The 8,351-nt window shown below is 35.2% G+C and overlaps 1 long non-coding RNA gene across 1 annotated transcript; it reads right to left on the bottom strand.

The window, feature by feature from the left end:
* Positions 1-3,582: 3,582 nt before the first annotated feature.
* On the bottom strand, positions 3,583-4,753 carry LOC116162007. The gene is made up of 4 exons (XR_004143473.1): positions 4,375-4,753; positions 4,228-4,311; positions 4,077-4,173; positions 3,583-3,980 (listed from the first exon to the last, which is right to left on the bottom strand). It is a non-coding gene; the product is annotated as an uncharacterized LOC116162007 (long non-coding RNA).
* Between the last annotated feature and the right edge of the window lie 3,598 nt (positions 4,754-8,351).

The raw sequence follows: 8,351 nt of genomic DNA on the forward strand, positions 1-8,351 counted from the left end.
GCCCTCTATTGCGGAGCAATACAAACATGTACCGTTTAAAACTGTAATATGACGCTTATGGATTTATGCATTAGATGTCGCTGCAAAAAATTTAAAGCGGTAAAGTGTGCATAATTCGAATTCGTTATTTTTGGCATTTGATATTTGTAATCTGTGAATTTATTTTGTGATTTGTTTATAGACACGTATTCAAGAGATCATATATGTATACCTACATACGTATTCCAAATCTTATCGCCGAGGTAAAGAGTGTAACGTTAATTATGGCAGAGATATACATAGTTTTTAAGTAAACCTTTGCGGTTAGCAATCTGTCAAGACCTTTAAAGCTGCAAATAATTTCCGCCAACTTCAAAAAACCTTCACGATTCTTTAAGAAGCTGCCCTATGTTCGTGTGTATCTGTGACCACAGGTACCCGCGCTTAATAACCCCTTTACGACGAATGAGTAACTCCAGTGTTAAATTAAACAATTATGGCTCAGCGTCCCTCCTATCATATCATATCACTGTAATAATATGAATATTAAGGAATTCGAATTGTGCAAACATTAGCGCTTTAATTTTGTGTCAGCGACATCTAACGCATAAATCCATAAGCGTCATATTACAGTTTTAAACGATACATGTTTATACTGCTCCACAATAGAGGGCGCCTTTAAGTATACCTAAATTTGTTTCCCAAAAAATGCATAAGGTTAAGCCCGCTTGACATGGAGCAATAAAAATTGCAATTGCATGCAAGTTGCAAGAAAAATTGCGAAAGGCATGCGCAGTTCAAAGCCAGCTGATCAATTGCTGCAAGAGACTTGCATGCAATTTTTATAGGACCGGTGCTATTTTTCTTGCATGAATCGTGCAATTCTAGGGATCAATCTAGTTGTTTTTGTGGCACCAACCTAGTAAAATACAGCGGCGGCAACTGTGATGCTGAGAGACGCACTCATTACTTGTTTTTACTAATCTTATTTATTCTTGTAATTTTCATGTTTCTTCAAGCAATCAAAATTTAATTTTCATTTGAGGTTAACAACTTTGTTGACAAATCCATATGATTCTTCTGTTGGCAGACATGTGGCAATTGAAATAGAATTGCACCATGTCAAATACCATGCAATGCTTATTGCATGCAAGGATTTGACCTTGCAATTTCTTTCTGCAAGTTCTTGCGCGTAGTATTGCTCCATGTCAAGCGGCCTTTAGCAATCTGTGTATGTGTAGATCTGTGCCTAAAGTCACTAAATATAGAAAGTGCCGCAATCCATTGGGCTCGTGTGTTAGAGAAAGAACGCATGATTTTTGCCCAAAAATGGCGGAAGTTACCAGATTCTAGTAACTTTAATGTTAGGGATTGTTCCACTTGTTTGGAGATATCTGTATATATTTTTATAAAACATGACAGTACTATGAAGTGAGGTTATAAAAAATGACAGCTATTCAGATTTTATTTGTCAATTTTTTTAAGTTGGCAGCAAATTTGCCCAAAAATGGCGGATGATTGCGGTACTTTCTATATCTAGTGACTTTAATATACCCACATAGATATATAAATACCTAGATACAGCCATCCTTAACAAACGTACTTCGGTTTTTAAAAAACATATCAAAGAAATTTGTACATCTGAAAGACACACGTGGATAAAGGTGTTATGTCACAGAATGATTATTCTCTAAAAAATGACATTAAAGATTTTAGATTGGAACTTTGTTATTTATTCAATGTCTACAGCTCTTTAAACGTCATATTTGAGACATCATTTTATATTTTATAGGGTCATATTTTACTTTTAAAAAATATTGGTGGGTTGGGAGAAAATGAACTTTGAATGTACATGACACCTTCATTCATGGTGATATGTATAAACTAGTGATACATATAAATGGAGGAAGGTGTTATTTAACCAAAAATGTTTTATTTCCATTATAAAAACATCAATAACAGAGTTGATTTATTATCTTATGTGGTTTTTCTTTTTTTCTTGGGATTGTCTTGATTTTGTTCCAAAATGGTCTCATAAAACCATTTATATTCCTCTTTGACGAACTGTAGTTGTTCACGTAAGTTGTTTAGTTTTTCTGTAGTTAAGCCGCCTCTTTTTTCTGTGTCGTACGGTAACTGTGTTATTACCACTTACCACTCTATGTCCTTTTTTGAGCAGATCGACTTTGTGGAATGAAGTAAAGTCGTCGAAACTTTCTTTGTATTTATAACTACCAAATTTGTCAACCCTGATCCATTTAATACTTGTTCCAAATATGCAACTGCGCAGGAAGTTCTTCAATATTACAAAAGTAATTTTCCATGTTCACACAAACACAATTTTTGGTGCTCGCCCTTTGAATAATGTCACGGTATTGTTCAGGCACGAGGCACGTTTTCTACCTTTCTAAGTTTTTTTTTCTATTCTACCAAAGTTTCGGTCAGAGTCTAAGTAACTATGTCCAACCTCTGGAAATTTATGATCTATTACTTTAAATGATCCATTTAAAATTAAAAGTTGATAAAGGGACACAATGTTGAAGTTCTTGTTTTGGCCGGCACAAGAATCAGACCAAATTATTAAATGGTCAATCTGGTTGTAGGTTTCCTTCAGTAGTTAAGAAAATCTGTATAAACAACTGGCTATCTCAATACTCCCCCGGTTGGCAATGTCTTCAGTCCAATTAAAGAAAAATGGTTTGGATTCATGGCCAATTATGCAATGAATACCGAAATTGTAAAACCACATTTGACGCAAGTAAAATGCTTTACTTGTTGATAATTTGGGCAGTGGCATTGTTTGCTGGAGATCCATAGTTAAGTAACAGATGCTGTTTTCAGTCATTGGCTTCTCTCCGTCTCTCTTTTGGGATGCAAATGCGGCTTTGTAATTTTCAGTGTGCATATCTGTATTTTTTCCAGCATCGCAAACGCTGCATGTATCGCTTCGTGGATATCCAAACGAGAGATTAAATTTTGTGGAAAATATGTTGCTATATGAAGACAACGTTATATGGAAACACTCCTCCAGTCCATCTCTTTTACATTCTTCGAGATACAACTTGTGCATTAGAGTAAATAGAGGCGACAAAACACTTTTTGTAACAATTTTTGTTTCTGGAGTAATGGGATTCTTCGGCTGGAAATTTTTTGATGTGATTTTCAATGCGGTCAATAATATGTTCATTAATTTTGTGTGGACGATTAGCATGACGACCTCTTTTGTCGGGTGTTGGTGCATTTTGCCCATTCTTTCACATCCGTTGTATAAGTTCAATTTTTTTTCGGCTAAACTGATACAAGGAGCACATCGCATCTCTGCAAACAAATTCTGACTTTTGGTTGAAGGTAATGGAATATGTAAACGTATATGTTTTTTGTTTCTTTACGTTTAATCTATGTCTCGCAACAGGTTTAATATTTAAACTTTTGAACAGCAATGCATTTTTCGCATTCATATCAAGACCATAGTATTTTTTTTAAGATTATTTTTTTGTCGTCTAAGTTAAATTTTTCAGTGCACTTTAACCTGCATTTATCCTTGCACAACAATCCAGAGTTTATTTCTTTTTGTGGCACAATCTTTCCTGTTTGAGACAAATATTCTTCTCCCTTTGTCCCGGCCATTGCAGCTTTCCGTCTTTTCCACTGATCCGGATTCCTAAGACGACGTCTCGAAGTCTTCTCTTTTAACTCAAATAACTTCTTCTTCACAGTTTGTCTTTTTACTTCAAAAACCCGGTCTTCTGCTCCTCCTGTGTTTCCCATTTCACTATCAGCAGTAACATGGTCTATGAGTGCAGCATCTTCGGGAGTTTTTGAGTACCTCATTGGATCATTATTTCTTTGCGATAATAATTTTTCACGAATGTTAGTCAGCACCTCATTATCCGAGTCATCGCTTGATTCTCCATCGGGAAAGTATTCGCTCCCAGACGTTGCATCTTCGTCAGTTAAATAATCATCCATATTTGATCTTGATGGTTGAAAACCATAATCGCCTATAACAGTACTACCGTAATACCTAGGTACTCTTAAACCTATTTTTTGTGTTGCATGATGTAGAAATATAGGTAAGTATAGATGTAAATGTTTACCTTTATTCCTATTGGATACATCTGAATTTTCAGGGCGATTGGTGATGTTATCAGTTGAGAAATCTTTACTGGTACTAGGAAAATGACATACCTACTTCTAAAAATGATAAACATATAAAAAGTGTATAGTTATCATACTCGGAGAACTCACCCACATTCTTTTCTAAAACACAAAAGTTGCTCGAAGTACTACTTAAGTTTTCACTCTTATCATTTTGTTTATTCAAATTCAAGCCTAAAATTGTTAAAAAGTAATGGAAACCTGATATGATATAATGCAATCATTTTATTCCTATACCTTCCTGTAGTGTAGCCGGTGGCTGCTTTTGCGTATTTAGAAGCTCTAAAATGTATTTTCCTCTAGACATTATTTTAAAACTGCAAGTACATCATCACAAACAAAGTGCAACACTTTCACAAATCTTTACACATAACCTATTCAAGCGCGATGGTGGAAGTAAAACTTTCTACTAACAGTGGATGAAGGTGTTATGTTTGACGTTAAGTACATAACACCTTTATCCACTGTGGAACCATAAAAACAGTGGAACATAACACCTTCATCATTAAAAATATCAGCTATTCACCATATTTGGACTTCAAACTGATTAACAAATGAAAGAATAGCATGTTTAATATCACTAGAACGCAGAAAGTCAATTTTTAAAAAAATGTTACATGACACCCTTTATCCATTGTGTCTTCATCTCATTCTTTCTAACCAAGAAGAAACATGTTCTATCTCTTTTTATTGCATTAACCACTATGTCGTACGCGAATCGGACGCTTAAAACAAACTTAGCGCGTCCCATAAGTCATGTGACAGTTGACAGAATTCACGATCGCGCGAAATCAAATCTAACTAAAAATATTCGCCCTAAACATGATGGGCGGTTTTTTCACTAAATATTGTGTAATTATATCGTTATCAATTGAATACGAATAACATTAGTGCTTGCCATAATTATAGACGCGTCCATAATTGTTATTCCTGAAATAGTTTTATTACATAGAGCTACGCCATTCAAATTTGGGACTATGTTTACCTTGTTTGGCATGATGTGCTGCAGTGAATTCATTGCTGGCTTGCAGAATATAAAAAAAACCGTAAGTAAGTAAAGTTTTTTTAATTGCATGGTTTTAGGCGTAATGGTAACGGAGATTAAGTTGCGACAGGAAGTGAATTCGTTTCCAATTATTATTTTGGCGTATATGATGTTGATGCAGTGCGTTTGTATCATGATCACGAATGATCCGTGCAATATTCTTAGGAAAACGAGATTTATAGACTGTGTGTGCGTGCAATATCAAATTTTGGTCGCTACGCGTCTTGCCTACCTTTCGGCATATGTCCAATCGGTGGGGTTTCTTTTTGAAATTATAGTGCTAATTGTAGTAAGTAAGCTACACGTGTACATTTATTTAAAATAAATACAACATCTTAACAATGATATCCAATTGGTGATAATACTCATTTAGTGAACATTCATTTCGTTTGTAAAAGTTCACAATCCGAATTATCGTCAGATGAAATTGACAAATCCGAATCATCACTGTCATTATTAACACTTATTATAAAGTTCAGAAACATCAACCAATATAACTTCTCTTTTAAATTAATCACTTTCCACATGTTCACACACTTTCTTCCAGTTGTCAGCTTCCATTTTAAATGTAACATTTCTTGCTTCTATGCGATTTAAATAAATAAAAAGGCGGTTTATTTATGTTGTCTCAAATCTGATAATTTTCTGTGTGATTTGTGCTAACAACTTGATTGACAGTTATAATAAATAATGCGAATCTTGTCTTCCATGCTCAGGGTACCTCTATAAAGGATAGCGCTATACGTAATTAATGTGCCGAAAGTGATGGTAATAGATGGTACGTCCTTTTGAACTATGTTGGGGTATGGCTGTATCTATGTATTTATACAGGGTGATTCCTATAGTACCTGCCACCGTTTGGGAGCGTATAGGGGGTGCCTAGGGGAGTATTTTGATATAGGACACTTGGGGTCGGAAATCTAAAATAAGGGCGCCAGAACCAAATTTATCTTCTGGAATTTCACGCCTGTATGTAGGCAACCCAACCGACCGACGTTTCGCGCGGAGCGATGCAGAGCGAGTTAGCGCGAGGAAGCGACATGGGAGGGAAGGAGGGAAAACGACAGTCAAAAGCAATAACGTTTACAAGTGTTCAACGTGGCCACCGTTGTTCTCAATGCACTTCCTACATCTAGCCAACTATTATTATACTATTGCCATAGTGTTTATTCACTTGATACGCGTCGTTGCAGACGGGATTTCGTGGGTTTAAACAAAATTCTGATCAAGTGTCAGCCACACATCGCCGCCTGAGATCGCTCCGTGTGCACCGCCGGCCGGTTGGGTTGCCTACCTACAGGCGCGAAATTCCAGAAGGTAAATTTGGCTCTGGCACCCTTATTTTAGATTTCCGACCCCAAGTGTCCTATATCAAAATACTCCCCTACGCACCACCTACACGCTCCCAAACGGTGGCAGGTACTATAGGAATCACCCTGTATATCTATGTATACCCAGGACTACAATGCCCCCTATACGTGACCACCTACGTTCTATGGGAAGCAAAGTATTAATAGAAGTCCATGTACTCTATGGTCTACAAGTTGAAATTGAAAAGGGGCACGCAAACATCAGGCAGGACCTCCTTACGTTAGTTGCACTATGACCTGAAGTACGGTAGGGCAGGAACACAAAATAAATAAATAACACCCTATATAATGGTATAACTTGCTTCCAAACCCCTAATTTTTCACGTGTCATGCCTTCAAAATTGTACATGTACATGTAGATATAAATTACGATTTTATGCATATAAAAAGTTCTTTATTAACAATGATCGATCTAACCTATATTTTTTAGGTAACAAACAAGGTAGCTGTACAACAGGTTAAAAGCAACATGGAAATCGTGGAAATTAGTCAATCTCAACTCATATCTCACAAAGATTCTAAACAGAAGAGTTTTTTTGTTAGAAGGATCTGCTCCCGGAGATAGGTAGCGTTGACCCTCGTGCGGGAATTCCACGCCCATGGTTGATAGTCGAGAGCAATCGCAGCATTTGGTCCATACGCACAGCAAACGATTCAATAACTTCCACAAATTTAAACAAAATTTGAATCAAAACTTAATCGAGCATTCCCATTTAGATATTTATTTTTTCTTTATCTTTAAATCAAATGCCTATTTCTAATTATCATATCTTCTCATCAAGCCACACACTAAAGAATTAAATACCTATTTAAATTTGTTTTCGGGGAAAACGATTTGCGTGCCTTATAAGGTGTCGTTTAAAGTAGCGTTTGATATTTGTCTCGTAATTACAATTAGCACATTTAAAATCTTTAGATTGAATATGTGTTAAAAGGTGTTCTCTAAAGTTGGCTTTACGATTTGTCTCGTAATCACAAACGGCACATTTAAAATCTTTAGATTGAGTATGATTTAAAAGGTGGTGTTTAAAATAATATTTGTTATTTGTCTCGTAACCACAATGAGCACATTTAAGATCTTTAGAATCGGTATGATTTAAAACGTGTTTTTTTAAATAATGTTTGTTATTTGTCTTGTAATCACAATTAGCACATTTAAGGTCTTTAGAATCGATATGTTTTAAAAGGTGTCGTTTAAGATATGTTTCATTCTTTGTTGCATAATGACAATGAGCACATTTAAATTCTTGAGAGTCGGTATGTTTTAAAAGGTGGTGTTTAAAAGAATATTTGTTATTTGTCTCGTAATCACAATCAGCACATTTAAAATCTTTGAAATCGGAATGGTTTAAAAGGTGGCCCTTAAGATTTCTTTTAATGTTTGTTCCAAAATCACAATGAGCACATTTAAAACCTTTAAAATCGGTATGATTTAAAAGATGTTGTTTAAAATAATATTTGTTATTTGTCTCGTAGTCACAATGAGCACATTTAAAATCTTTAGAATCAGTATGACTTAAAAGGTGTTTTTTAAAATAATATTTGTCATTCGTCTCGTAATCACAATTAGCACATTTAAAGTCTTTAGAATCGATGTGTTTTAAAAGGTGTCGTTTAAGATATTGTTCATTATTTGTTGCATAATCACAATGAGCACATTTAAAATCTTGAGAATCGCTATGTTTTAAAAGGTGGTGTTTAAAACAATATTTGTTATTTGTTTCGTAATCACAATTAGTACATTTAAGATCTTTAGAATCGGTATGTTTTAAAAGGTGTCGTTTCAAGTTGGATTTGTC

This window comes from Photinus pyralis, unplaced genomic scaffold, assembly GCF_008802855.1.
Source record: "Photinus pyralis isolate 1611_PpyrPB1 unplaced genomic scaffold, Ppyr1.3 Ppyr1.4_LG10, whole genome shotgun sequence".
Lineage (NCBI taxonomy): Eukaryota > Metazoa > Arthropoda > Insecta > Coleoptera > Lampyridae > Photinus > Photinus pyralis.